The 22348-nt window shown below is 37.5% G+C and overlaps 1 pseudogene; it reads left to right on the forward strand.

The window, feature by feature from the left end:
- The first annotated feature begins 10291 nt into the window (after positions 1 to 10291).
- Positions 10292 to 11394, forward strand: LOC101346530 (olfactory receptor 4C15-like; annotated as a pseudogene).
- Positions 11395 to 22348: the final 10954 nt, after the last annotated feature.

The raw sequence follows: 22348 nt of genomic DNA on the forward strand, positions 1-22348 counted from the left end.
AACATTAAACATAAAAAACTAAAACTTCCAGAAGAAAGAAATCAAAGTATTCTTAATCAAAATCTTTATAGGGGCTGGAACATGTAACACAGAATCTAACTTAATGCAACAGAAAAACACTAACTTGTAGGTCAGGAAATGCTATTTCCACCCTCAGATCACTCATTATCTTGGAGGTGGCAGCTCAATATCCTTACGGGTAATCTATGTTGAATGTTATGCTTGTTTAGAATATAATAATGAAAAGAAATCACTAAAGGAGAGGAATCAGAATAGCTATTAAATTTCTTACCATTCATACCATACTTTGAAAAACCTTCATGGAAGGAACTAAAAAAAATCTTAGATATTAGGAATAGGAACTTCCTGAAACTATTTTAACTGAAAAAATTTATTTTTAGGGCCCTGATCCTAGTTAATGAGCTCTGGTGGCACAGTGGTTAAGCCCTCAGCTGCTAACCAAAAGGGCGGCATTTCACCACCCTACAGTCTACATCAGAAAGATGTGACAGTCTGCTTTCCTTATAAAGATCACAAACCTAGACACCTTCTGAGTTAGAATCCAAGGGATCACAAATTTTTTTTTTTTTTAAGGCACATTGCTTCCTAGCTAAAAGACTACTTTTACCAGCATCCAATGTAGTTAAGCGTGACCACGTGACAAATTATGGCAATAAAATGTAAATGAATGTGATATAGTAAATGGTAATTCTGTGTTAGTGGAATTTTGGTAGGAATTCAAGCATCCATCTTAGACCATGAGGATGTGTGTTAAGGTTAGTGGAAAACCAAGACCGAAGGAACATATAAGCCTAATGTTGTAGAGCTATAATACCAGCCCCATACTACTTGGTTCAGACTTCTTTATGTAAAGCGGAAATAAATTTCCATCTTGTTTAACTCACTGCTAAAAAATAAAGTAGTATCAGAATATACATCTTCTATTACATTTATGAGTTGTTCTGTCCATTAACGCTGTATTGTTCCCTGGTAATTAGATCTCATAAATTTCTTATCTGTTCTATAGGATCCCCAAATTAGTTCACATTAAATAGCCTTTAGTCATTAAACATGTTATTTAACAGCTAAATGCCTGATCTTTTTTTCTTTTTTTTTTGAGACTCTGACATGTGAAACAACTTTTGGTCTTACTGTTTTGTTATGGGGACTTGCTGTTACTAATATTAGCTTGTAAATTGTATGATTATCTCTGTATTATAATTTGAAAAATTCACAACTGTTCAGGATTTAGCAAAGTAGGACTAGAAGGATACTTTAATTTGAAGAAAGATATCTGCGTAAAAACTACCACAAATATCAAACGTAATGGGAAACATTACATGAAGTTGCTTCCTATTTCACTGAAATAATTTAAACCATCAAAAGAGAACTTCCAGTCCCCTACAACTATCTCAATCAATCTGCCAGCATCCAGTCACTTACATGCTACCTTCTTAACTGCTACTATAAATGAAGTATCTGTGATCCTTACCAAAGACAACTAAAGTCTCTTTACTTTTGCATGGGACCTCGTCTCTTCACTGCTTACACAAGGACACTGCTCTAAGAATCTCTTCTGTCTCTTATTTCATCTATGTTTCCTTTTCTACTGGATCAGTTACATCAGCAAAGAAGCAATCCATTGCCTCTCTCATCGTTAAAAAAAATCTTTTTTGACTCTTCTTCATTTATATCTAATACGTCATTTCATTCTCCCTCCTTTACAGCAAAACTCAAGGGATCGATATAATGCCCATCTCCCATTTCTCTCCTTCCATTCTCTTTAAACTCCTAACAGTCACACTTCATTACCTAATGCTATCTGAAAATCCTCTTCTCAAGGACAACATAGACCTCTATATCATTAAATTTAACAGCAGTTGCTCATTTCTTGTCTTATTAAATCCATTAGCAGCATTTAACACAGTTGATCTGTCCCTCTGCCTTCACATACTCTCTTCATGACCAAGGTTCCCAAATTCATATCTCAGGTCCAGATTCTTCCTTGAGGTTGAGACCTGGACATCCAACTGTTTCCATGGTATTTCCATCTAAATGACAAATACATTTCTAAACTGAACAAATCCAAAGCTATATTCCTGGTTCTGCTCCCATCCCCAAACTGACTCCACTCACGTCATACTCCATGTCGATTGGTGGCACATTTGATTTATTTATATTTGATCTTTACATCCACTCTATCTGGAAATCCTGTTAGCTTTAACTTTACCATATATCCCAAATTTAAGAGCTCCTTATCATTTTTAGAGCTGCCACCTACTTCCCGTCCACCATCATTTTCACCTAGATTGTTGCAATTACCTTTTACCAAGTCTCCCTGCTTTTACCTTTGCATCCTCTGCTGCAATAGTCTACACTTAGCAGTGCAGCTAGAGTTACCATTTAAATGCATAAATCAGATCATATCATGACTCGAGTCTACTGCAATGGCGCTCCTTGTTACTCAGTGTAAAAGTTAAAGCATTACAATGGCTGAAGATCAGGCAGCAGTAATTTTGCTACCCTTCCACCTCTTGGAACCCTTCTCTCATGGCTGACCCCTCACTGATCCTCCAGTCTTTCTGTTCCTCTTAGTGACAAGGTACACTCTTTCCATAGGGACTGTGCATTATAAGCTATTCCCTGTGTCTGGAACAATTTTCCTTCCCCTGATTCTATAAATGGCTTAAAGTGTCACCTTAAGTTCATAGATTTGAAGAACTGAAATGTTTGATAGCACTACCGAATCGACTCGACAGCAATGGGTTTACCCTCAGACCTGGGGCAGCAGAACCCTGTCCTTGCCTCCCCACTTTGGAGTGCCTTCTGAAAAATTTTCTAGGTTCTCCAGTGCCTGGTATTGGGAAGTCTGATGTGCCTTCTGGGTGAGGCACCCCAACTTGGACATGACTGTATGAACCTCTGCTTATTTCTCCTTTTCAGTTTGCTCTTCCATACTCTATCCCATCCATGGGGTCAACCAGAAGCCTCCAGGAGTTCTTATTCAGCTCCAATGATGTTAAGCCTGGTCCTGTGGCTGGGACCCTAGTTCCAGTTGGGTCATCTGGCAAGCCAATGGCTTCTGCAGGCTGGGTCTTTATTTTTTTTCACAGGATTGCGCTACATTGGGTTACCAGAATGGTGCTGACATGCTCAGTTTGGGTAATAGTACAAGTTCAGGGTTCTGGGATAGAAATTATCCCCTGTTTACCCTTGGCCTTGTGCCATGTGCATGGGGCCTTATCAGCTCTCTCCTGTCCATGCTCTGACTGAGGGTGTTGAGAGTAGGGGAAGCCATTCTTTACTCTGAGTGTCTGCCTTGCTGCTGCCTAGCGAGATCACTCAGTCGTTTCACAGGCTCCATGCCATGTCTCAGGCAGTTCTCTGGGGATTTCTGTACGTGGATCACAATGTGTGTGGTTCATGTCGGCCAGTTCTTCTGGTTGAGGCAGATGTCTAAAATTTTAATAAAAAGAAAGCAACATTTGTTCTTTAATCCCATGGGTGATTGATGTGAAGGTGCTTCTGGGCCTTGACTGTTTTGATGAATCATTTCAATTTTGCATCTTTTGTGGGGTATGAATAGCCATATAAATAGGTAGAGTAAAATGTTTAAAGATTGAATGAAGCAACACAGTGTTTAGTTTGGCCCCTTTCTGAAGCAGCCTGATGGGCCAACTCCAGGTTTTCCCTCAAACTTCAATCACAATACTATATTCCACAGAGTCAACAGATCTGTCATTCATTCATTTCAAGCAAAATGACAAGATAAAAAGTTCTTAGAAAAGAAAAACACGAACAGTTGCTATGAAGTCTAATCCGACTCATGGTGAACCCATGTGTGTAAGTAGAACTCTGCTCCTTAGAGTTTTCAAGGACTGATTTTTCAGAAGTAGATGGCCAGGCCTTTCTTCTGAGGTGCCTGGATGTTGACTTGAACTTCCAACTTTTTGATTAGTGGCAGAGTGTGTTAACCATTTGCACCACTCAGGGTCAGAAATCAACTTTTGGTTTCAAAGTCATGGAAAATAGAGATCAGATACTGAGAGAAAAAAATAACATTTGGATTAATTTATACAGTTTTGCATATTTATACACAAAATATGTTGTTCTTTAATAAGCACTCATTGCTACCCAAGCTTAAAATGGCACACACAGTCCTCATGGGTCGGTGCTGTGCCTTGTCCTAGAACTCAGCTCTTGCATTTAGTAAGAACATAGGCATTTCCATTCCAGCGTACATAGTGTTCTATTCCTGAACACAAAGGAAAATGAAAGCATCTTCAAGTAGAAACTCAGGAGTATTTAAAAAAAAGAAGGAGAAAAAAATAACCTAATTGGTCAGGGACAGAAAAGTTTTGCAAACAGTTAAGCCAGTCAAACAACATGAAACTGTCTCTTGGAGAATATACTGATGGAAAATTTTCAAACCCCTGGCGGGCAACTGAGAGGCAGTTGTCTATGTTCATGTCCTCTCAGGGAAACCTCTTTAAATTCCAGTTGGAACTGAAGGAGGAAACTTTTGCTTCTCTATGTTTTATTCCCTGAGACCATGTTGAAGGCAGCACTTGAGAAGCAGTGGGGAACATTCTCTACCTTGTGTGCTCATGAAGCTCTTTCTGTCTCTTTTAGATGTAAACATAAGACTTGGAAACAACCTTTACATTTTATCTGGCCACTGAATGGACTTCCCTCAGTAAAGAATAGGAGATTGCTATCACCAAAATTTTCAAGGAACTGATACATGGTGAGGGTTATAATTCGCATTTTGCATTTTCTGAGGGAGTTTCACAGTGAGATATAGTGCTTAAAAAGTGTGAGTGTTGGGGTCAGACTACCAAGCATAATACATGGATCTATCAATGAAGTGTACACTTGGGCTAGTTACATCACCTTCCTGGTTCTCAGACGCCTCATCTTTAAAGAGGATAATGATACTAGCAAGGTTTGTGGAAATATATGAAGTAATGCATAATGAATGCTCCACAGATAGCAGCTAAAGTAACACAAATCTTTTTATGGGTTGGGAGTACCAATTACTTAAAACCTACTGAAACTAGATCTATGTTTTACCTTGTCATCTTCAAGTTAATTCCAAACAACTTAAAAGTGCAAGAAGTACATATTTTTTCCTAGCTCTCTATATAGCATTTTATTTATTCTTTCTGAATATATTCTCATTTATCATTTATCCCCTAACACTCTCCCCATCCTGGAGTTTTAGACTGGAAGGTAGAATTTTCTGAGATTTTAAAGATTACTGCTGTAGCAGTCTGGTATCTTGAGAGCTGCTTATCATTTACGAAGTTCCTGTATATATACTTTGATGTTTCCACAAATATTTCAGGGCAGGGCATTAAGAATCTCAGAGCAGTCTTGACTTGAAATTTTCACTAAGTGCATTTATGTCATAGATGGTGTTAGGTTTCTGTCTCAGAATTGTTCAGGAATGTTTAAATGGCTGAAGCTCTGAACTGCTGTTGGGGTGCCCTGTGTCTCTCTCCTAAAATCAAGTAAACTGCTAAGAGAGAACAAAGAAGGCTCAAGTACCCATTAGGAAGGACAAAGGTAGAAACATAGTGAGTTTATTATTATTTTTTAATTTCAGAAATAGCAAGAGTATAAGACAAGATGTTTAGAGGAGTCAGCAGAGCAACACTGAAGGAGAGAAAAGCATCTGGAAAGTGAAGAGGAGATTTCCCATGTTGTCAGGGAAGGGAATATGCTTAGGTAGACAAGCAAGGTATAAATACTGCTGAAAATAACAGTAATAATCCTGGATCAGAAACACAGTGGACTAAGAAACTTAACAGAGAGGGTAATTAAGAATGCAATTTAAATCTATTCTTTTAATTTATAGTAACCATATTTATTTAGAAACGCATATATATGCAGATGTGAGTGATATACACATATATGAACGCATAAAGGATTTTGAAATATACATTTGTATCTTTATGGCTTCAAAGACAATTACAAAAACACCACTTATGATGACAACCTTACTACTATTTCTGCGTATAGCTTTGAATGTTATATATACTTCAAAGTTGAAACAGAAGCTTCTACAGTTTCCAAAAGATTGACATTAGAATTAATTTTGCTGTTTCCTGTTAAAACTAATAGGAAGGAGATAATGGGTAATGGGAGTAGTTTGGGGCAGGGAAGCAAACTTCCAATATCACAGCCCAAGGGATGCCCCAGAGCCCATAGTTAACAGCTCGTGTTGAGGGGAACCTAAGCAACGTCGGTTGTAACATGTGACTTTCAAGAAAGGAAAGACCATGGAATCTTCTAGGAGAAACATGGCCAGAATAAGCTGCTTCCTTAGACGGAGACATGAACTTAAAATTGATATCAGAGTGAGTGTAGGACCTGGGTAAGGCTGTACCTCATGGTATGGCTATTTATGGAATATTTACAATAATTTTAACATTGTAATGTAATAGCATAACCTATATTATGTTAGCATGATAATTCCACCTATACAAACAAATTATATTGGATTGATACCAAAATAATCCCCAAATCCCACCTCCTTTTTCTGAACCTTTTAGTTGAAGGAAAATACAGTGTCATGGATTTAACTTTGATTATAAATATTTGAAATATCCTTATGATTATATAAACATACATAATGAAAAGGAAAAGATCTCTACATTTTTCATATGTTCCCTTCTAGATATTAAAATTATATTAATATATCTATATAAATGGGCATGAGTATTACAATTTTTCTTCTGTTTTTCTCATTTAACATATTATAAAAATACTTCACCTTCTATGTCTGTATACTGTTAATTAGCATTTTATTCACAGTATCATGCCTGTTAAGTTGAAATAGTCTGATTTACATAAACATTTTACTGCTTTTGAATATTTTGTATACTTCTAAAATTTTATTTTTATAAATGACATTGCATCATCTTTTGTTTTAAAACTTCCTCCACCTTATTTCACTTTTAGAATAATTGTTTAAAGTTGGAGTAACTAGTATAAATAATACAAACATGTTTATGAGCCTGGAAATATTTACTAAGGTGCTTTTCAAAAGGATTACATGAATGGAAACAGTTTCATTGAAATTTTAGCAATAAGTATAATTAAAAAAAAAAGAAAAATGATTTTAAAAACAGTTTATTTTTAAGGATGATTCAGTTTTCTAGCTTTGTGTGTGTAGTTACTGCTTGAACGCAATACGACATCACTATTTCACGTGTTTGAAACTTTATACTTTGCCATTCACATTCATAATAACTGTCTTATTGGACTCTTGTAAGTGAGGCAGCTCCTACTTTATAGGAGAGAACACAGATTCTGAGTGGTTTGCTCAAAGTCACACGGCTATTCCGTGATGAAGCTGGGATGGCTGTCTTTTTGATAGCAAAACCAGAACAATTACCTTTTTATAAAAAAAATAAATAAATAAGGTTTTAATTTTGAGTAATTTTAAATTTGCAGAGAAGTTACACAGATCATATAGGGAGTTCTCGTATACTCCTCACCCAGCTCGCCTTGATGTTAAGATGTTATGTAACCCTGAGTATGTTTGTAAAATCTATGAAACAAACATTGGGATATTACTATTAATTAAATTCCAGACTTTATTCATAATTCATTAGTTCTTCCGCTACTGTCCTTTTTCTGTTCTAGGACGCAATTCAGAACAATTAGCTTTTCAATGACTTAAAATCATAGACTTTGTGATCATAAACCACGAGGACATTGTATTCTCCATTATCAACATTTTAATGCTAATTTTGGACATTCTTTTTAATCTAAAAGCAGAGGGGACTGATTTGTTTATATCTAAAGCACATTTAGTTCTAAAATTGTATTACTCTTAGAATTCCCCATATAGGGGAAGTGGAAAGATTAAGGTTTATTTAATTTTTAACATAGATTAGTGTAGATTAATACAGATTCAATTTGATTTTCTCTGTCTAAAGAAGCTACCTAAATAAAAGTGGATTCCTGGGTTTGAGAGCTACTAAAAGTGCTATTTAAAAGTGCTATGCATTAAAAAAATTAGCATATCTACCCTGTGACCAAATAAAACAATATACATTGTTAAATTAATAAAAGAATGAGTCAAAGAGTTTGTCAATAAAAGCATTTACTAGCCCTGTTCATGGTAATGTGGGAATTTAGTGTAAATAAAAATATTGACAATTCTTCTCTGTGTCAGTGGTTTGGGGACTTGATCTCTTATTGAACATTTTTATGTGTATAGTGGTATCTGCTTCTTTCAATAGACATTCTTATTATATGCACTTTCCAGAAGTGTAAATCAGGGATTTTAAATAACTTGTTCTATGAGATATAACTAAATGGATGTGCTTGGATTTGAACCCAGGTCGGTATGAGTCTGGAGTTGATGTTCTTACTCGTTTTACTTCATCATCTCTCCTGCTTTGGTCCTAGGCTAAACTGACCACGGTTGGCTCATATATTGATATTCTTTAATTTTTAATAAGTGGTTGTTGACAGATCCAAAGACCTTTTTGGTTTTTGTTTAATACTCTTGTTTTCTGGGTGACAGCTTGTAGCTGGATATGGAGTTAATAGTGCTGTTACAACTTAGGATTGCCTAGGCTTCTGGGAACACAAGGAAATGACTGCTCGAAAGCAAGAGAACAGAAGACATTAACCTACAGAATTGTATATTTGTTAGCTTTATACTTTAATCTAAGTGACATTCATCAAAATCAGTTCATTGATAATTCTCACAATAAGCCCCACTATCCTTTTGTTCATCTTTTCGTTACTGTTGTTGTTAGGTGCCATCAGGTTGGTTCCGACTCACAGCGAGTGAGCCGATGTACAACAGCATTTTATGCACAGTATCAAGCCCTGTTAACTTGAAGTAGTCTGATTTACACAAAAATCTTACTATTATTCAACATTTTGGATATTTCTAAAATTTTATTTCTATAAATGACACCAAATCATCTTTTGCTGTAAAACTTCCTCCACCTCATTTCACTTTTAGAATAAAAGTGTACATTCATCTATGTACATTCATCTCTTTGGCAAATGTATAATTATGTAAACAATTTGATAAATTTCTGTTATATGTACAGGTGAGGAGGACACGCTCATCCTTCAAAGCTGTGTACACATATGGAAAATGAAGTCAAAAGTTGACTTAATTGTCTGATTGACTCATAGTTATTGTCAATTTATATATACGTATATATACTATGTGTGTGGTTAAGAGCTCAGTTGCTAACTCAAAGTTCAGGAGTTCAAATTTACCAGCCACTCCTTGGAAATTCTATGGGGCAGTTTTCCTCTGTCCTATAGTTTGTTATGAGTCTGAATTGACTCCATGCCACCTTTTTTTTTTGGTTTTATGATGAGTATGTATAGTTGGGGTCATCACCTTCTTTTTCCTTGAGATGTCTCATTTATACATGAACAAAGGAATCAGAAGGTTTTAACCTTGAGAGATATGTGGAGATTGTAGAAATCCACCCTTGCTCTGAAGTTCTCCACAGAAAAGAAACATTCTCAACCCTTTTCTATTAATCCAGTGGAATGGACTTGGACTTTGGAGCCAGAAAATCCAGATCCACCAAAATTAAAAAAAAAAAAAATTAATTTTTTGAACTTAACCTCTCAAAGCATGAATTTGTTACCAGTAACATAGGGATAATAAGACCTAACATGACTGTATCCTAGATATAAGCCACTGGGCAATTGCTTTCCTTGCATATTTCACTTAGTCATCAGTATAGCACTCTGAAGTAGGTATTATTTTTATCAGTTTCTGTTTTTTATTTTAAAATGAGGAGTAAAAAAAGCAACCCAACACTTCATGTATACTTATTACTTGCGAAGCATACAGCTAGGCATTTTTTCATAGGCCTTTATTTTTTATAAGGAATTAATTAAAGGCCCAGTTCAGCTCAGACTTTTAAAGAAATATTTGAGGGAGTAGGCATGATTTCCAAGTGCCTCTTAAATAGCATATTATCTCTTCTTCTATTCGTAGATGAGGCAGTCTCCTGATGAGAGATCATTTCCCATGTAAGTCATCCTGATTCCCAGGCCATGTCAATGGCAGGTATAACTAATACATTACAGTCCTCCTTTCCTCAGAGCTTGTGATTCAGAATCCTTCTCAACAATTCACTCTTGATAGCCAATATGACTAATCAGAGTTGGCATCTAAGATAAAACTATTTGTTATCCCTACTACGTATGAATATTTCCCTTCCCTCATATTCAAACTTTGAGCATTTTAAAGTATTTAACATCAATTCTGCCTGATGTCTCACTACTGCCTTGAAGAAATTTCTAATTACATATTCTTAACAACAGAAGCACTTAAAATAACTTTCCTTATGGATGCACCAACCTGTTGATGACTATGCTAATACCATATACTAGTCTGAGGCAAATGTCTCTTTTTCATAATTTCACATTCTACATGGTCACTGTGGTAGGTTCCACCTCTTCTTCTGAATTGCAAAATCAAAGCTTTGTAACTGAGTCCATCCTCCCGGGGCTTTCACAGAATCCAGATGTTCAAAAAAAATTTGTCGTATTTTTATTCTCCTACATAGAACTGTTGGGGGCAATTTGCTAACTGTGGTGACCAGCAGCAGCAGTCTGGCACTCCTGGGCTCCCCCCATGTACTTCTTTCTGTCCTTCCTGGATGCATGCTATTCCTCTGCATTTGCCCCGATAATGATTGCGGACTCATTCCATGTGAAGAAAACCATCTCCTTCAAGGGCTGCATGACCCAGCTCTTTGCTGAACACTTCTTTGCTGGAGCAGAGAAGATTATTCTACCGTCATGGCGTATGACCACTACGTGGCCATTTGCAAGCCCTTGCACTACTCCTTTATCATGAACTGGAGGCTCTGTGGCATTCTGATGGGGGTAGCCTGGACAGGGGGGTTCTTGCATTCTGTGATACAAATTCTCTTTACTTTCCAGCTGCCCTTCTGTGGGCCCAATATCACTGATCACTTCGTATGTGATTTGTACCCGTTACTGGAGCTTGCCTGCACTGACAGTCACATCCTTGGCCTTTTGGTGGTTGCCAATAGTGGGTTAATCTGCATCATACATTTCTTTTTGTTGCTTATCTCCTATTGTGTCATCTTGTTCTCACTGAGACCTCATAGCTCTGAAGGTCGGCAGAAAGCTCTTGCCACATGTGGCTCTCATACTTCTGTTGTGATTTTGTTCTTTGTCCCCTGCCTATTTCTATATGCCCAACCTCCATCTGCTTTCTGCTTCAACAAGATGGTGGCCATATTTTACACCATCTTAACCCCCATGATCAGTCCTTTGATTTACACTGTTAGAAATAAGGAAGCGAAAAATTCCAGGAGGAAGTTTTGGAGCAGATTGCAGGTGGTTTCTGATGAAAAATAAAACATTAAACTTAACAAATTAAAACTTCAGGAGGAAAGAAATCAAAATGGGCTCAGACAAGAACTTTATAGGGAATGGGCCTTGTAAGACAGGAAGAAATGTAATACAACACAAAAACCCTAACATGGAGGTCAGGAAATGCTCTTTCCACCTCAGATTAGTCATCATCTCAGAATTGGCAGCTCAGTATCCTTATACATAAACTAAGGAGAGTTGAATTTTATGCTTGTTTAGAATATAATAATGAAAATAAATCACTAAAAGAGAAGAATCGGATTATCTGTTAAACTTCTTGCCATTCGCACTATGCTCTGAAAAACTTTCATGGAGAAAAGACAAAAAATATCTTAGAGATTAGGAACGGGAACTTACTGAAACTATTTCAATGGAAAAAAAGTTTATTTTTAGGACCCTGATCACAGTTAAGAAGCCCTAGGTGCACAGTGGTTAAGCACGCTGTTGCTAACAGAAAAAAACCACCAGCTGCTGTGCAGGAGAAAGTTGTGGCAGTCTGCTTCCCTTAACATTACAGCCTTGGAAACTCTGTGGTGCAGTTCTACTCTGTCTTACGGGATAGCTATGAGTTGGAATTGACCGGACAGCAATTGGAGGTGATCTCAGTCAATGTGATGGAAAAACAAACAATCAAGACTCAGCAAGTGCAGAGGTCAGGACATTCTCAGAAACTCAACTGTAGGTGTTCCATCTCCACTCCTTCTTGACAGGCTGTGCAGCGCCGCCCTACTGGGGAGCTCCTTCCCCAGTCGTTGCCGCTACACCAGTGGGCTCCCTGGGGGCATTTTTATTTATTTATTTATTTTCTTGTTTCTCAGTTTCTTGTTTCCCTGTATCTTACTCCCTTTTGTTTCTCAAGAATACTTGGCACCATATGCCATCTTTGATCCTTCTTGATGGACTGTGCATTGCTGCTTGATTGGGGAGCTGCTTCCAGTGGGCTGCCTTGGGGCATTTTTTTGTTTTTCTTTCTTTTTTTTCCCCTCAGTTTCTTTTTTCCCTCTACCTTCCTTCCTCCCAACCACCTGACATTTTTTTTCTCTGTTTCTTGTCTCTCTCTACCCTGCTTCCTTTCTTTTCTCTTGACCACCTGGACATGTGTGCATTTCTCTTTTTTTTTTTCAGTTTCTAATCTCTTTCTCCCTTCCTTACTTTCCTTTCTCCCCACCACCTAGCCACCTGTGCTGACTCTGCCCCTTCTTGATGGGCTGTGCCACACAGCCTCGCTAGAAAGCCACTGGCACACAGCTTCCTCTGGTCTGAGCTACTCCAAAGGCAGGCTCCCACAGTACATTTTTGTTTTGTTTTGGATTCTGTTTCTCTCTCTTCTTTCCCTTCTTCCCCACACCACTTAGCTCCACACATCACATCTTCTCCTTTCTTCCTGCCTATATACACCTCTTGCTGAACACTGCACCCCCAAGTGGCACAGTGTGGACCACTGGACCCTGCCCTGCACTGCCCCCGGCTCCTTCCTTTCCACCTCAGTGCATGCCACAAATTACCCATCCCTGCCCCTCTGCTGGAATTGCCCTATTGCAGTATGGCTGAGTGACTGGTCCTGCCCATTGGACAAGGTGGCAAGAAGTATCATGCCCATATGAACAAACAAAAAAGAATGCTCAGCCTGCTTGCCCAGACATAACCAAATAAAATAAAAAATCAGGACAAAACAAACAAATCTACAATCAATAAATGAAGAAAATAACTACTGAATGTCCTGAAGACAGCAGACAATATCAAAACATAAAAAAAAAAAGGACAGGATAGTTTAGTTCCAGTATGCTTCCAAAATAAAACACCAGATGACCTTAAAGTAGAAGAAAAAGCACTGGAACTACCTGGTAGAGAATTGAAAACTCTAATATTTGGGGCTATCCAAGAGATGATGGAAAAGTAGGTAAGAGTAAGGAAAAAAATAGTCAAAGTCATGGAAAAGACAGGAAAAACAAAGGAAGAATTCAAAAAAATAATATAGGAACAAGATGTCAAAATAAGCACACAATTAGAAATCATACAAAAACAGCATTTAGAAATCCAAATGCTAAACAAACTTTTAGAAATGGACATTGTCATAGAAGGTTTAAGGAGTGAGTTGGAAACAATGGAAGACAGGATCAGTGAAATTGAAGACAAATTCTCGGATATCACTTTGAGGAAAAATCAGAGAAAAGAATGAAGAAAAATGAAGAAACCCTCAGAACGATTTATGATACAATCAAGAGCAAAAATATGAGAGTGACTGGAGTTCCAGAACAGGGGGAGAAAATGGAAAACACAAAGAGGATCACTGAAGACTTGCTAACAGAAAACTTCCTTAACATCATGAAAGATGAAAAGCTGACCATCCAAGAAGCTCAACAAACCGCATACAGGATAGACTCAAAAGAAAATCACCCAGACATCATAATAACACTTGCTAAAACCAAAGACGGTGAAAGAATCCTGAGAGAAGTTCAAGAAAAATGAAAAGTCACATACAGAAAGGAAACAATAAGGCTGAGCTCTGATTACTCGACAGAAGCCACACAGGCAAGAAAGGGATGGGATGATATATGTAAAACCTTGAAATTAAAAAAAAAAAAACGCCAACCAAGAATAATACATTCTGCAGAACTCTCAGTCAAATATGATGACAAAATTAGGACATTTCCAGATAAACAGAAATTAAGGGAATATGTAAAAACCAAGCCATACTTACAAGAATTATTAAAGGGAGTCCTTTGGTTAGAGAACCAACAACCTGAACCTAGGACACAAAGCCAACTGAGCCATATACCAACCTAGGTAATGAACTCTCAAGGATAAAACAAAACTAATATATTTACAACAGGGAACCAGAGAGGTTAATATGTAAATGACAACATTGTAACAGTAAAAGAGAAATAAACAGTGTAGGTATAGAACTTTCAAACCGAGAGGAAGTCAAGGCAATATCAAGTAATAAAAGACTGGTTCAAACTTAGGGAAGATGGGGCAAATTTCAAGGTAAACTTAAAGAAAGATAAAAAATGTATTCATTAAAATAAAGAAGAAAAACAAAGTTTCAGTAAACACAACATCTATAAAAATGAAAGAAATGAAAAAAAATCAACAAACAAAAGGAATTCAGCATAGGAGAGTAAGAGGAACAAAGAAAATATCAGCACCACACACACACAAAAAATACAGAAGATCTAAAGGCCACAATCAACCAACTTGACTTCACACATATATACAGAACACTCCACTCAACATCAGCAAAGTACACATTGTTTTCCAATGCACATGGAAAGTTCTCCAGAATAGACCACATTTTAGGCCTCAAAGCAACCCTAAACAAAATCTAAAACACTGAGATAATGCAAAGTATCTTCTTTGATCACAATGTCATAAAAGAAATTAATAACAGGAAGAGAAAATAAAATAAAATCAAATACATGGAAACTGAATAACACCCTGCTTAAAAATCACTGGGTAACAGAAGAAATCAAATATGGAATCAAAAAATTCCTAGAATCAAACGAGAATGAAAACACATCATACCGAAATCTTTAGGATACAGCAAAGGCAGTGCTCAGAGGTCAATTTATAGTAATAGATGCACATATCAAAAAAGAAGAAAGGGACAAAATCAAAACATTAGTTACACAACTCAAACAAATAGAAAGAGAACAGTAAAAGAAGCCTATAGCCACCAGAAGAAAGAAAATAATAAAGATCAGAGCAGACATAAATGAAATAGAGAAGAGAAAAACAACAGAAAGAATCAACAAAACCAAAAGTTGATCCTTTCTGACAAACCACTGGCCAAACTGACAGAAGAAAAACAAGAGAGTATGCAAATAACCCAAATAAGAAGTGAAATAGAGGAATTACAACAGACCAAACTGAAATAAAAAAAAATCAGAGTACTGTGAAAAACTCTACTCCAACAAATTTGAAAACCTAGAAAAAATGGACAAATTTCTAAAAACACACTACCTACCCAAACTAACACAAACTGAAGTTGAAAATCTGAAGAGACCTATACAAGAGATTGAAAAGATAATTAAAAAACTCTCAACAACAACAACAACAAAAAGCCCTGGCCCAGAAGGCTTTCTGGAGAATTCTACCAAACGTTCAGAGAAGAGCTTACACCATTACTACTCAAACTATTTCAAACACAGAGAAGGAAAGGATGCTTTGGAATTCATTCTATGAAGCCAGCATAACCTTGATACCAAAATCAATCATCATAATCCCCACATAAATAAAAGAATCACATAATTATCTCAATTGACACAGAAAAGGCATTTGATAAAGTCCAACACCCATTCCTGATAAAAACTCTCAATTAAATAGGTAAAGAAGGGAAATTCCTCAACATAATAAAGGGCATCTATACACAACCAACAGCCAACATCATTATTAATGGTGAGAAGCTGAAAACATTCCCTTTGAGAAGAAGAACAAGGCGAGGATGCCGTTATCGTCACTCCTATTTAACGTTGTGCTGGAAGTCCTTGCTAGAGCAATAAGGAAAGAAAAAGAAATCACGGGCATTCAAACTGGGAAGGAAAAACTAAAACTGTCCCTAGTTGTAGATAATATTATACTATACATAGAAAACTCAAAAGACTCTGTGAGAAAACTACTGGAACTAATAGAAAGATTCAGTAGAGTAGGAGGATATAAGATAAACATACAAAAATTGGTTGGATTCCTATATACCAATAAAGGGAATGACAAAAAGGAAATCAGGTAAACAATACCATTTATGATAGCACCCTCCCCCCCTCCAAAAATACTATTTAGGAATAAGTATAACCAGGGATATAAAAGACCTATACAAAGAAAACTACAAATCACTGCTGCAAGAAACCAAAAGAGACCTACATAAATGGAAAAACATACCATACTCATAGATAGGTAGACTTAACATTGTGAAAATGTCAATTCTACCCAAAGCAATCTACAAATACAATGCAATCCCAATCCAAATACCAACAGCCTTCTTTAAAGAGATGGAAAAACTAATCATTAGCTTTATATGGAAAGAGAAGAGACCCTGGAACAGTAAAGCAGTGTTGAAGAAGAAGAATAAAGTAGAATTGCACTACCTAACCTCAGAACCTACTATAAAGCTACAGTAGTCAAAACAGCCTAGTACTGGTACAATGACAGGTACGTTGACTAACAGAGCAGAACTGAAAGCCCAGGTGTAAATCCGTCCACCTACAGTCACCTGATGTTCAACAAAGAACCACAAAGTCCATCAAAGGGGGAAAATTAATTCTTTTTAACAAATGGTGCTGGCAAAACTGGATGTCCACCTGCAAAAAAAAAAAAAAAAAAAGAAACAGGACGCATGCCTCACACCATACACAGAAACTAATTCAAAATGGATCAAAGACCTAAATATAAAACAAAAACTATAATAATCACAGAAGAAAAAATAAGATAACATCTAGAGGCCCTAATACATGTCATTAACCAGGATACAAACTATAATTAACAATACACAAACACTAGAAGATAAGCTGGGATAACTGGGAACTTCTAAAAATTAAACACTTATGCTCATCAAAAGACTTCACCAAAAGAGCAAAAAGAGAATCTACAGACTGGGGAAAAAATTTTGGCTATGAGAAATACAAAAAGTCTAATTTCTAAAATCTACAGAAAAATCTAGAATCTCTACAAAAAAAAGACAAATAATCTAATTAAAAAATGGGCAAAGGATATGAACAGACACTTCACCAACGAAAACATTCAAGTGGCTAAGAGACACATGAGGAAATGATCAGAATAACTAGCCATTAGAGAAATGCAAATCAAAACCACAAAGAGATACCATCTCGCCCTGACTTTATTGGTTAGAATCAAAAAAATAGAAAATAACAAATGCTGGAGAGGCTGGGGAAGGATGGAACTCTTATGCACTTCTGGTGGGAATCCAAAATGGTACAACCATTTTGAAAAATGATATGGCATGACCTTAAAAAGCTAAAAAGAGAAATACCATATGATCCAGCAATACCACTCCTAGGAATATATCCTAGAGAAATAAGAGCTGTCACACAAATAGACATATGCACATCCATGTTCATTGTAGCATTATTCACAATAGTAGAAACATGGAAACAACCTAAGCACCCACCAACAGATGGATGGATAAACAAACTATGGTACTTACACAGTGGAATACTATGCAACAATAAAGAACAATGATCAATCTGTGAAGCATCTCACAACATGGATGAATCTGGAGAGTGTTATGCTGAGTGAAATAAGTCAATTACAAAAGAACAAATATTGTATGAGACCACTACTATAAAAACTCATGAAAAGATTTACACACAAAAATAAACAATTTTGATGGTTACGAGGGAGGGGAGGGGTGGGCGGGGGAAAACACTAAATAAACAACAGATAAGTGGTAACTTTGGTGAAGGGTAAGACAATACACAATACTGGGGAAGCCAGGACAACTTGTCTGAGACAATGTCATGGAAGCTCCATAGATAAATCCAAACTCCCTGAGAGACCAAATTACTGGGCTGAGGGCTGTTGGGACACTTCTTTAGCTCAGTAATGGAGCCATTCGTGAGGTTCACCCTTCAGCCAAAGATTAGTCAGGTACACAAAACAAATTGAGTCTAAATGGACACACTAGCCCAGGGGCAAGGACTAGAAGGCAGGAGGGGACATGAAAGCTGGTAATGGGGAACCTAAGGTCGAGAAGAGGAGAGTGTTGTCATGTCGTGGGGTTGGCAACCAATGTTACAAAACAATATGTTTATTAATTGTTTAATGAGAAGCTAGTTTGCTCTGTAAAACTTCATCTAAAGTACAACTAAAAAAAAAAAAAAGAAAAAAAAGAAGATTGAAGAAATACAGTCAGTGTACCTAAAATAATTGATGACCTTTCAACCATTTCAGGAGGTAACATATGATCAAGAACTGAAGGTACTGAAGGAAGAAATACAAGATGCACCGAAGGTGTTGGTGAAAAACGAGGCTCCAGGAATTGCTGCAACACCAATTGAGATGTTCCACCAAAGGAATGCAGCACTGGAGGTGCTCACTTCTCTGGCCCAAGCAATTTGAGAGACAGCTACCTGGCCAACTGACTGGATGAGATCCATATTTGTGTCCATTCCAAAGAAAGGTGATCCAATGGAATGTGGAAATTATGAACACTCTCATTAATATCAAACACAAGTATAGCTTTTCTGAAAATATTTCAAAAGTGGTTGCAGATGTGCATGGACAGGGAAGTGCCAGTAATTCAAGCCGATTCAGAAGAACAGCACATGCCATCCTTATGGATCGATGCTGTGCTTTCCTGTCTCCTTCTGTCTTCTAGTCCTTCCATCTTGGCTGGTGTACCCTTTTAGTCTTGTTTTGTTTGATCGGTCTGTCTAATCTTTGGCTGAAGGGTGAACCTCAGAAGTGACTTCATTACTGAGCTAAAAAGGTGTCAGGGGGCCTTATTCTTGGGATTTCTCCAGTCTCTGTCAGGCCAGTAAGTCTGGTCTTTTTTTGTGAGTTAGAATTTTATTCTACATTTTTCTCCAACTCTGTCCAAGACCCTCTATTGTGATCCCTGTCAGAGCAGTCAGTGGTAGCCAGGCACCATCTAGTTGTGCTGGACTCAGTCTGCCCAGTCTGGTGGAGGCTGTGGATAGTTGTGGTCCATTAGTCCTTTGGACTAATCTTCCCCTTGTCTCTTTAGTTTTCTTCATTCTCCCTTGCTCCCCACGTGGTGAGACCAGTGGAGTATCTTGGATGGCCGCTCACAGGCTTTTAAGACCCCAGACGCTACTCACCAAAGTAGAATGTAGATCATTTTCTTTATAAACTATGTTATGCCAATCGAGCTAGATGCTCCCTGAGATCATGGTCCCTACAGCCCCTAGTCCAGTAATTTGGTCCCTCGGGGAGTTTGGATGAGTCTGGAGCTTCCATGACCTTGCCTTGTACAAGTTGTGCTGGCTTCCTCAGTATTGTGTACTGTCTTACCCTTCACCAAAGTCACCATGCACCTATTGTCTATTTAGTGTTTTTCCATCCCCACTTCTCCCCTCCCTCGTAACTATCAAAAATTATTTCTTTTTGTGTGTAAGCCTTTTCATGAGTTTTTATAGTAGTGGTCTCATGCAAATTTTGTCCTTTTGTGATTGACTTATTTCATTCAGCATAATGCCCTCCAGACTGGATCTTTATTTTTTTCACAGGATTGCACTACATCAGGTTACCAGAGTGGTGCTGACATGCTGAGTTTGGGTGACACAGCACAAGTTCAGAGCTCTGGAACAAAAATGGTCTCCTGCTGACCCTTGGTTTGGGCCATATGTGGGGGCCCTAATCAGCTATAACCTGTCCATGCTCTGACAGTTGTGCTACCTCTGGTCTACAGCCCTGAGGTTGCTGTAGTTGGGGAAGACATTCTTTACCCTGAGTGTCCCTCTCGCTGCTACCTAACGAGATTACCCAGTCCTTCCACAGGCTGCACCCCATATGTCAGGCAGTTCTCTAGGGATTTCTGTCCATGGATCACAAGGTGCATTGTCCATGTTAGCCATTTCTTCCAGTTAGGGCAAACATCTAAAATTTTAATAAAAAGAAAGCAACATTGTTCTTTAATCCTATGGGTGATTGACGAGAAGGTGCCTCTGGGCCTTGACTGTTCTGATGAATCACCTCAATTTTGCATCTTTTGTGGGGTATGAATAGACATATAAATAGATAGAGCAAATTGTTTAAAGATTGAATGGAGCAACAAACTGTTTGGTTTGGGCCGTTTCTGAAGCAGCCTGATGGGCCAACTTCAGGTTTTCCCTAAAACTTCAATCACAATGCTACATTCCACAGAGTCAACAGATCTGCCATTCATTCATTTCAAATAAAATGACAAGAGAAAATGTCTTAAAAAACTAATACAAAGGCAGTTGCTATCATGTTGAATCTGACTCACAGGGGCCCCATGTGTGTCAGGTAGAACTGTGCTCCATAGGGTTTTCAAGGACTGATTTTGTGGAAGTAAATGGCCAGATGTTTCTTTGGAGGTGCCTGGAGGTGGACTTGAACTTCCAACATTTTGGTTAGTAGCTGAGTACATTAACCATTTGTACCACCCAGGGACAGAAATCAGGCTTTAGTTTCAAAGTCAAGGAATTTTGAGATCAGGTGTTGAGAGAAAAAAAAATAACATTTGGAATAATTTGTACTTTTTTCTGTATTTATACATGAAATGCATTATTCTTTAATAAGTACTCACTGCTACCCCAGCCCAAGAACAGCACATGCCATCCTCATGGATGGATGCTGTGCTTTATCCTACAACTTAGGTCTTGAATTTAGTAAGAACATAGACTTTTCCATCCCAGCGTACATAGTGTTCTATTCCTGAACATGAAGGAAAATGAAAGCATCTTCAAATAGAAACTCAGGAGTAGTTAAAAAGGAGAAAAAAGCAACCTAATTTGTCAGGGACATAAAAGTTTGCAAACACTTAAACATGTCAAACCACATAAAACTGTCTCTTGGAGAATCATACTGATGGGAAATTTTCAAACCCCTGGGGGGCAACTGAGAGGCAGTTGTATATGTTCATGTCCTCTCAGGGAAACCTCTTTAAATTCCAGTTGGAACTAAAGGGGGAAACTTTTGCTTCTTTATTTTTGGTCCCTGAGACAGTGTTGAAGGCAGCACTTGAGAGGCAGTGGGAACATTCTCTACCTTGTGTGCCTGTGGGCTCTTTTTCTCTCTCTTAGGTGTAGAAATAAGAGTTGGAAACAACCTTTACATTTTATTTAACCACTGAACGCATTTCCCTCGATAAAACATAGGAGATTGCCATCACCAGAATTTTCAAGGAACTGATAACATGGTGAGATTTATAATTCACATTTTTGTATCTTCTGAGGGGGTTTCAAAGTGAGATGTAGTGCTTAAAACTGTGAGTGTAGTGGTCAGACTGCCAAGTTTAATGCATGGGTCCATCAATGATGTGAACACCTGGGCTGGTTATGTCACCTTTCTGGTTCTCAGACACCTCATCTTTAAAAGGGATGATGATATTAGCAAGGTTTGTGGAAATACATGAAGTGATGCATAATAAATGCTCCATAAATATTTATATAATACAAACCTTTTTCTGAATTGGGTATACCAATTACTTAAAGTCTAATGAAATTGGATCTATCTTCAGCTTGTCATCTTCTATTTAAATCCAAATAATTTAGGAATGTGACAAGTACATATTTTGTCCTAGCTCTCTATGTGGCATTTTATTTATTCTTTTTGAACGTATTATCATTCATCATTTATCCTCAAACACTCTTCCCACCTTGAAGTTTTAGACTGAAAAGTGGAATCTTCTGAGACTGTAAAGAATACTGCTGAAGGAGCATGGTGCTTCCAATGCTGCTTTAACATTTACGGATTTCCTATATATGATATATCCTTTAATATTTCCACAAATATCACAGGGCAGGGCATTAAGAGTAAGAAAGAATGATTTATGCAGATTCACAGAGCAGAGTCTTCTGACTTGAAGTTTTCACAAAGTGCGTTTGATGTCATAGGTAGTGTTAGGTTTCTGTCTCAGAATTTTTCAAGAATGTTTCAATGACTGAAGCTCTGAACTGCTATAGTGCTAGTTGGGGTGCCCTGTGTCTCTCTCCTAAAATAAGCTAAACTGTTAAGAGAGAACATAGAAGCCTCAGGCATCCAACAGGAAGGACACGGGTGGAAACAGAGAGAGGTTGTTATTATTATTTAATTCCTGAAATAGTAAGAGTGTAAGAGGAGATGTTTAGAGGAATCAGCAGAGCAACATTGGGGGAGAGAAAATCATCTGCAGTGTGAAGAGATTTCCCAGGTTGTCATGGAAGGGAATATGCTCAGGTAGACAGACAAGATATAAATATTGCTGAAATAAATAATAATAATAATCCTAGATCAAAAA

This window comes from Trichechus manatus, unplaced genomic scaffold (genome assembly GCF_000243295.1).
Source record: "Trichechus manatus latirostris isolate Lorelei unplaced genomic scaffold, TriManLat1.0 scaffold00191, whole genome shotgun sequence".
Classification (NCBI taxonomy): Eukaryota; Metazoa; Chordata; class Mammalia; order Sirenia; family Trichechidae; genus Trichechus; species Trichechus manatus.